Raw genomic sequence first — 9,199 nt, 5'->3', positions numbered from 1 at the left:
TTATACTATAGTAATATTTGAATTTCCTTCTTTATATCCTTATATTGCGGTGTTACGAAAATTTTATATGTATGAATATTTTGGAATACTTTTAAGTAAAGCCTGTAGAACATTTTATTGAAAAAAAAAATCTTATTAATTTTTAAAGAGAAGCGAAATTTTTTGTGGCATTACTTTAAACGGAAATAAAAGATTCCGCTTCAATCTTTCGTAATAAATGAAAATTATACAGACATAAGATTTTAAATATTGTTCTATATTAGAATAAAATACATAACTTTTGTTTTTTAGACTATAATTAAACAAGAACTTTTGAGCTGGCGCCCTGGCATAGGGGTAGCGCGTCTTCCCCGTGATCTGGGCATCCCGGGTTCGAGTCCCGGTTTGGGCATGGTTATTTTTCCGTTGTTCTATCTGTGAGATGTGTGAATGCACTCTCCTGTAAAAAGGGGTTGTGCAAGCGAATGAGTGATGCTAGAGTAAGTCGTACTCTTGGCCCTAGTTGGGGCTACTATAAAAACAAGAGACGCTCACCTTCAGGCTTAAATCGGCTGTCTTTCGAACAGCGGGCTTGTCAGTGGCAAGCGCCATAAGAAACAACAACAAGAATTTTTGAAATGAAATAGATAAATTATTCACTTTAAATTCCATTGTGTTTAATAGAGACGAAAATTAGCACGTATGTTATTTATTTTTACTCAAAAATGTTTTACTCGCAGGCGTATTATATTTCTTCGAAATTTGTGCATCGTTTGTTTAAAAAGGATATGTTTAATTTTTTTCTAATTTCAAACTTTCTGTTAAGAAGTAAAATGTTCACAAATTTTTCACAAAGGCCTCTGTCTGACAGAAACATTTTATGGGCCGTAAATACTCCTTAAGGAAACGCAGCTGCTTGTTTTATGTGTTGAATAAAACATTTTTAATACACATTTTAATAATACACATTTTTAAAAATTAAATCTCCTCTTTTCCCTTAAGATATCCGACTAGGTTCAGAGATAATTTTAAAAAATGATGTTTATGTTATGTTTTTTTTTTAATATAAGTATAAATTGAATAATAAAAGCCAAATTATTTAATTATATATGTAACTTTTGGAGAAAAACATATTTTGATGTAAATTTCAGATTTACAAAAATTAGTATTGTTCTAGAGAGAAAAAAATTATTACAGTTTTTCATTTTTCTTTGTAATATTATATGTGTAGCATATCTTAGAATGTAGCTAACTATTGTCTAAGAATTATATTCAAAAATAAATTTTTTGTGTATAATATAGGAAATTGCCATGAAATTTTGGACTTTTTTTTAACAATATTTACACTAAACAATCATAAATTCATTTCTGGAGCATTAAACAGGAAATCCATAGTTCATTACATTCTGCATAATTTAAAAAGCCTTGATTATAAATTTCATTAAGATATATTGATAATTTTTCGAGATATACAGTACGAGATATTCGTACAGTAGAATCAAGAAGAAACTCGTACTTCAGAAGATGCATTTGAAGATTTCAAATGCTTATAAATAAGCATCACTTACTTGTCAATAGTTTGCTATAACTTGGCCTCTAATTAACATAGAGACAAAATAAGGATATAACGGAAACAGAAAAGTACCTATTTTTTGAAAAGGCAAAAGAATAAGAATGCGAATTTTCATCAAAATTCTTACTTTAAACCTAAGTAGATACCTTAAATAATATTAAGAGATTATATAGACATATTTCAGTAAAACAGATTGTCAGTCAGTTACGCTATATCATTTTCTCCAAAAAAAAATTATTTTTTTGATTGATAGGAAGATGGGAAATAAATAAATAAACAACCTCAAATACTTTTTGATTTCACATACATAAAATGCACGCGTAGAAAAGTCATTCTAATCAAAAAAATTTATTTCAAAACTTCAATGATTTCCATGCATCTGAAAAAATTAATATTTTTGAGTTATGTTTTTAATACTCGAGTTTGATCAAAAAACATATGGAATTTATTAGGTGGAGTGCATCATTTGCTCTTTAAATCGGTATTGTAAAATTATGACTTTTTTTTTTTATCAGAGTCCTTAATAGAAAGGATTTATTTTCCTTAGCCGAAATCCTTCGTTGTTATGTATTACAAATTTAAATATATATATATATATATATATATATATATATATATTCTGCATGCAGTATAGTAACTAATTTCTTATTAATCATGGAATTGTCAATTGGTTAGTGAACTCTGTCTCTACCTAAGCTGATTAATATTTTTTTTTCTGATGCGAGCATTTCCTTGATCTGAGCCGTTTGAATTTTAAAAAATGGTAAATTCTATTCATTTCGTTTTCTTATTCTTTTATTCATTTTCTTTTTTTATTCTTTTATTCATTTTCTTTTTTTATTCTTTTATTCATTTTCTTTTTTTATTCTTTTATTCATTTTCTTTTTTTAATTCTTTTATTCATTTTCTTTTTTTATTCTTTTATTCATTTTTTTTCCAATTATTTCTATTATTTATATTGTATTTTAACCTTTTTATTTCTTTATTTATTATCTTTATTTTTTAATCCTCTTTTGATGCCTGTTTTGCACCAGTATTTGTAGCCTAACTAAAAAACTAAACTCAGTGGCACGGCAGCTCACGTGGGCCAAGGTCTACAGTGCCCATATCTGCTTTCTTGACCGAGAGCCCTGGGATGCAAGGCATATGTCCCGGTAAGGTGGTCAGCCTAACGCTGAACCCACGCTTGGTCCTCAGTTTATCGACCCACTGAAGGGATGAAAGGCTGAGTTGACGTTGCCCAGACCAAGGATCGAAGCTCGGACCTGTGCGTTGGAGCGCTACCACTACGCCACCGGGTTCGTATTTGTTACCTAGTGTCTTTATTTTCTTATTTTGCAAGGCTTGTTTTTTGCCATCAAAATATTAATTCCTATATAAAGTAAATATTAATGAGCTCTTTGTTGGCGTACCACCGTTGTTGACACACACCTTATATTCATCAATCTTATTAATTTGCAGGTGCCCATTTCGTAGAAATCTTTGAAATGCCTCATTGACGGGCTTCATTCCTGTTGGTAGCAATTATCCATTTCCAATAATCCATTTGTCATAATGCAAGCATCCGCCGTGTTCATCACTTATAGAAAGCAGTTGTAGAAGAAAAAATTCTGTGAGAAAATGTTAAAAAAAATTAAGACTAGATTTCATGGAGCACTTCTTTCCTTTTAACAATCAACGATGAGTAAGTTTATAGTTGTTTGAGTAAAGCTCATGATTAATACTGATGGCCAAACTCTCATTCAAAATATTGTTTGTTGCTGATGTTTACAAATGGAGTGATACTCTCCTTTTTTTGATGCAAACATGAATTTCCCACAAATGCCTCAAAAATTAATGTTATTTATACACTTTCGAGTGCTTTTTTTAATTGCATTTGTATACTGATAACTAGAGAAAACAGTATTTTTAAATCTTTCAGTTGCTTATGACATCGAATTTCGAGAAGAGAATTGATATGCCAGTCTAGAATCACTCCATATCTGATTGGTATTGAAATTGGAGGCTTTTCTCTGGTAGAAAAAGACTAGCAAAAGATTTCTTTGATGGCATAACATAATATCTTAGGGGAAAAAGGAAATTAAGTGGAATATTTATCAAAATCACGAATTTGAGTTTCTTTTTACTCAATACTTTCTCTATACAAATAGTAAAGTGAATGTCAAATTTTTATTTATTTTTTCTTTCTCATTTCGGATAAAATTATTTAATACTAAATGCATTATTTATTTCAGTGTCGAAAGGAAAGTTTGTAACGATAAGTCAAGGAAATAATTTTCTGATGGAATAGATAGATAATTGTGTTACCGATTGGTGTAAGAGAGCATAGACGTTTACTTAAATTTCATTTCTTAAACGCCTCTTTAAATGGCAAATTTTTATTTTGGTAGCTTCCCTGTTATGTCCAGCAATTATGACATAGATTTTTTTTAATATATAATTTACTACCATAGGGTTTCCAAAAAACGAATTTCTTAATTGGAGGCATCTACAGCCATAACTAATTAATAGAATGAAACAAAATTTTCAATACAACCTGTGAAAAGCGTGGAGAAACGAATAATGCAAAAACAAACATAAAATTGTGATAGGAGAAATTTTGATATTACCGGAACAGAAAGCGGGCCAATAACTATAACGAAGGTTGAAAAATGAATTATACGAAATTTAATCAATGTTTAAGTAATAAAAAGTGCATGTACAGAAATGAGTGGCATATAATGGGAAATTCGAGGAAAAAACTTTTATTAAGCAACATTAGGGTCTCTTGGACCATGCAGATCAGTTTCAGAATTATATACACGATACTGAAGATACAAGATTCTTTGTGCACAAGATATTATAGTAACGTACTCTAGCAGAATGTCACTTTGGTTGCTTATAACAACTTCTACTATTGCACCTTCCGATACCACATTTAGCCCTCTGTCAGCTTGTCGATCAAATTTTCTCTCAATTCTCGAATTCTCAATGATACACCAGATATTGGCGCTTTATGTAATTTACAACTTTCATTACGATTTCAATTTTTATAAATTCTCTGAAAACCGTGCAATGTTATATTTTCTAATGTAAAACAATAGAGCACTTTTAAGTAAAGTAAGAAGCATAATAAACAGAAATCAGCAATCAATCAATGAAATGTTGACTGTATAATAGCTTAGCCTTTTCTCAAAAGAAGTGAATGGCGCTACTGAGACATGTGTTGAGGAAATTTGCAAAATGCACATAGATTGTGAAATATTTTCCAATACGTATACGGCAGCAACGTCAAAGTCTCTTTTATAGACAACTTTTGATATTTCTCTTTATCTTTTCTTTCGGAATGAGTTTCTCCATGTTTTCCATCGTTCCTTTTTTGATAACTAAATTACTTCAATTAAATCTCAACAAATATTTCACTCTTTTTTTCCCTCTGAAGCTATATTTTCCCTAGTAGTATGTCCCTCGGGGGGCACCTCGTAAGTGAGGATAAGAAGCTTCCGGTATGGTGGTTGGTTTTCGTCACATTTGAGGGTACACAAAAAGGTGGGGGTGGATACCTCCCATCGACGACGGAACATACTTCCTTAGGAAAGGGTTGTACCTTATCTGGTGATGGCTGTTAGGACTCAACCACAGTTCCTGCCACAGTTATTGACGCGGCAGTGCGGTCATTAAAGTTTTTTCATGTGCCTTCTGGCTTCGATTCGCAATACTAAAAAATATGCTGATTATACCTTCGAAGTTTGCCGACTGATAAGCACGATTAAACCGGATATCATCCTAGTGCAAGAGCAATACCACTATAAGAACGAAATCCCTGGAATTCCAAATTCATGGAAAACGTTTAGTTCCACTAACCAGAAAGCTGCAATTCTCATCCCGTCAGCCCAAATAAAACCTTCTCTATTGGCAACAAAAGTCAACGTGGTAGCTGTAAAAATTCAAACATCCTCCTATCCCATCACAATAATTTCTGCCTACTCCTCACCAGCACAAGATGTCAGCACAACTCTCCAAGAAATCCAAGAGATCATTACCAGCCTCCCGGAGGAAAAGATTATCATCGGCGCTGATCTCAATGGGCACAACACCCTTTGGGGGTACAGATCCAATGACAACAGAGGCAATGAAGTCTTGGATTTTATCTTAGCAAATAATTTATACATCTTAAATAAATCAGATGCTCCACCAACTTTCCAAAGAAATAACAGCATTGGCTGGCCAGATCTGACATTATGTTCCCAATCAATTATAGACTCTTCCATTAACTGGGAGGTTCTGGATGATATTTCCTTAAGTGACCATAGATATATATAAACAACAATAGCATCCACTATAGCTAACCAGTTCTACAAAAGATACAAGACACGCCATGGGAATCATCCTAGATTTCTCAATATACTTGGTAAAGATATTTATTATCTAGAAAATAAAATAGCAACATCAAGAAATTCCAGAGAGCTAAATGACGCTACAATAGTTCTTCAAAACTCTATTATTAATGCCTGCAACAAAACCTTTAAGATCAAAAAACAGCTTTTGTTAACGAAACCAAACTGGTGGACAGAAAAATTGGAAATTCATAAAAAGAAAGTAAGAGCACTAAGAAAGAGAGCACAGAGGGCACCAGAAATTGAAAAGCAGTGGAGATACCAGATCTTCAAGAAAGAAAAAACAGAGTACAAAAAACATATTAAAAAAGCAAAAAACACGGGCTGGAGAAATTTCTGCAGTTCAGCCTCCAACCCATATGGAAAGCATTACAAAGCCGCCTTCCGGAAATCTGTTTTCCCATCTCAAATTCCATACCTGATGAACAGTGACCCAAAAGGAAGTCTGAAGGAAGCAGTGCAAACCATCTTGGACCAGATTTTCCCATCTCCTGCTATTTCAACTAACTATAATTTAAACACTTCAACGCAGCCACTTGACCCTCCATTTTCCCTCCAAGAAATTTCAATGATTATAGACAACCTTCCGTCAGGTAAAGCTCCCGGTATTGATGGAATTGACAACCTCCTTCTTAAAATTATACACAAGCGCTTTCATAATATCTTCCCAACTCTCTTTAATAAGTGCCTAGAATTAAGTTGCTTCCCAGATTCCTTGAAAATAGGAAATATTATTTTATTCCAAAAACAAGGAAAAGATCAGAGACTGGCATCTTCATATCGACCCATTTCTCTCCTGCCAACAATCAGGAAGGTGCTAGAGAAATTAATGACCCAAAGGTTAACTTATCATCTTGAGACCACTAATAGCCTCAGCGAGCGTCAACATGGGTTTAGGGAAGGTAAATCAGTGGACACAGCCATCCATGAGCTGATAAACAAAATTCAAGCTGCAAGAAGAGAGAGCAAGCATGTCTTAGTGCTCTCTATTGATATAAAAGGAGCCTTTGACAACTTGCAACACAAAGAAATTCTCAAAAGTCTGGATGAAAGTCCCTGTCCTTTATACATCAATCGCCTCTTTCACAGTCTTCTCCAAAACAGGAAAGTGACCCTAATGACTCCAGAAGGTAGGGCCATGAAAGATCAGAAACAAGGCTGCCCTCAAGGATCATGCAGTGGTCCCGCTCTCTGGAATGTTGTAGCCAACGAAATTCTCAAGCAGGTCTGGCCAGAAAATGTGCACATCCAGGCCTTTGCAGATGATTTTGTACTGGTTATCGAAGCGGACACAAAAAATAGCCTGGAAAGAGAAACTGAACTTGCAATAGCCAAATTTAACTCCTGGTGCTCAAATAATCAACTTTCCATCTCTACGGAAAAAACAACCCATATTTTATTCAGCAAAATGGCGAGAGGCCCCAGAATCCTGTGGAATGGAGACATCATTAAGAGAAACAAATCTATTAAATATTTAGGAGTCCACATTGATGATCAATTAAACTGGCTAGAACACATAGAAAAACAAGGGGAAAAGGCCATTAAAATGCACCAAAACCTTAAAAGAATCGCCGGCAGCACATGGAGAATCTCTCAGAAACACAAAAGAGTTCTCTACAAGACGGTAGTTGAGAGAATGCTCGCCCATGGTTCATCAGCGTGGTGTCTAAACCCAACATATAGAATGAAGAGGAAGCTCTCCACCATTCAGAGACCATTTCTTCTCTACATTTCAGGTGCTTACCGCACAACTCCAATAGCAGAGCTACAAACCATTCTCGGCATTCCACCCCTGCACCTGCAATTACAGTTTGAAGCCAGACTAACGACAATATATCGCCTAAGAATCCCTCTTCCTCATAATATAACAGAGATACAACCAGAAGATCTAGAGAAGAAAGCAACTGGTTGGTCTACTCACCCTTCACAGCATCTCAATCCCAACCAAATTTCATTGGAAGATGAAGGAATAAATTTATCTCAAATAAATAATATCAATATCTTCACAGATGGCTCAAAAACAGAACATGGAGTTGGAGCTGCGTTTTGTGTTCAGTTCAATGATACCTGGTCCTACCACTGGTCTGCCAAATTGAATGACAACAATACCGTTTTCCAAGCTGAACTCACTGCACTTCATGAAGCAGTAAAATATACATCTCAGTTTTCATTCAACAATACTTTTAAAATACATGTTGACAATAGAGCTAGTATCATGGCATCTTCAAATCCAAAGAGGACAAACCAAAAAGCAAGAGAAATTTTTGGTGTCCTGCTTTCAAAACCAACAATAAAAATTTCATGGGTTAAAGCACATGCGGGAAATATAGGCAACGAAAAAGCAGATCAACTGGCAAAGGACGCAACGCAAAATGGGCAATTTTATATGCAAACAAAGATACCGAAACCACATATAAAATACCTCCTCCGGAAAGACATGCTTGAGGAATGGCAAAGATATTGGAGCAATGGTGTCACAGGCAGAAAAATTTTTAATATCCTACCTTCAGTCAACCTTAATCCCACTAACTGGAACAGAGAGGAAATTATTTTCTTCTCAGAACACGGCCCTTTTCCTGCCTACCTCAAAAGGTTCAACATGTCTGAGAGTGACCAGTGCAGTTGTGGTGGGATAGGCACAGCACTTCATTATGCTACGGAATGCATCCTTACAATCTCCTGGCATATGAAAAAACCATCACCAAGCCATGAACAGGAATGGCTGAAAAGAGTCTCCGGCAACTTCCTTTCCAGGCAAAAAATCAACAGTATAATTAAATTTATAAGTGGAAATAGAGACCTATTCTCGCCTCCATAGCACTCAACATCAAGTCTCATACCAAAAAAGACTAAGGGAAAAAACAAGCACTGCAGTCTCCTGTCACACATTTCAATCAAACAGAGATTGTCTTCATTTCCATTTCTCAAATCATTTTCCATCTGATTTTTTTAACTGCATCCTGATCTACTATAACATAAAAAATGTGAACACAGATTATATGTATATTTTTACAAATTTTATCTCTCAATCTGCATTATATTTCTAAGTTAATTACTACAAATTATATTTCTAAGTTGAAAAATTATGTAAACGGTCTCATCATAATATAATTTCTTATATAATTGTAAATTTTGTAAATAGTTATTTTTGTTTCGTTTTCCTACTGTAAATATTTTGTTAATTAAATAAAATTCCCGTAACATGCCTACCAAACCGTTCAGTGACCAGAATGGTCACGGATACGGGAGTATGAGACGGCGTTCTGTCCTG

The sequence above is a fragment of the Argiope bruennichi genome, chromosome 2 (assembly GCF_947563725.1).
Source record: "Argiope bruennichi chromosome 2, qqArgBrue1.1, whole genome shotgun sequence".
Lineage (NCBI taxonomy): Eukaryota > Metazoa > Arthropoda > Arachnida > Araneae > Araneidae > Argiope > Argiope bruennichi.
This window is presented reverse-complemented; position numbering follows the sequence as displayed.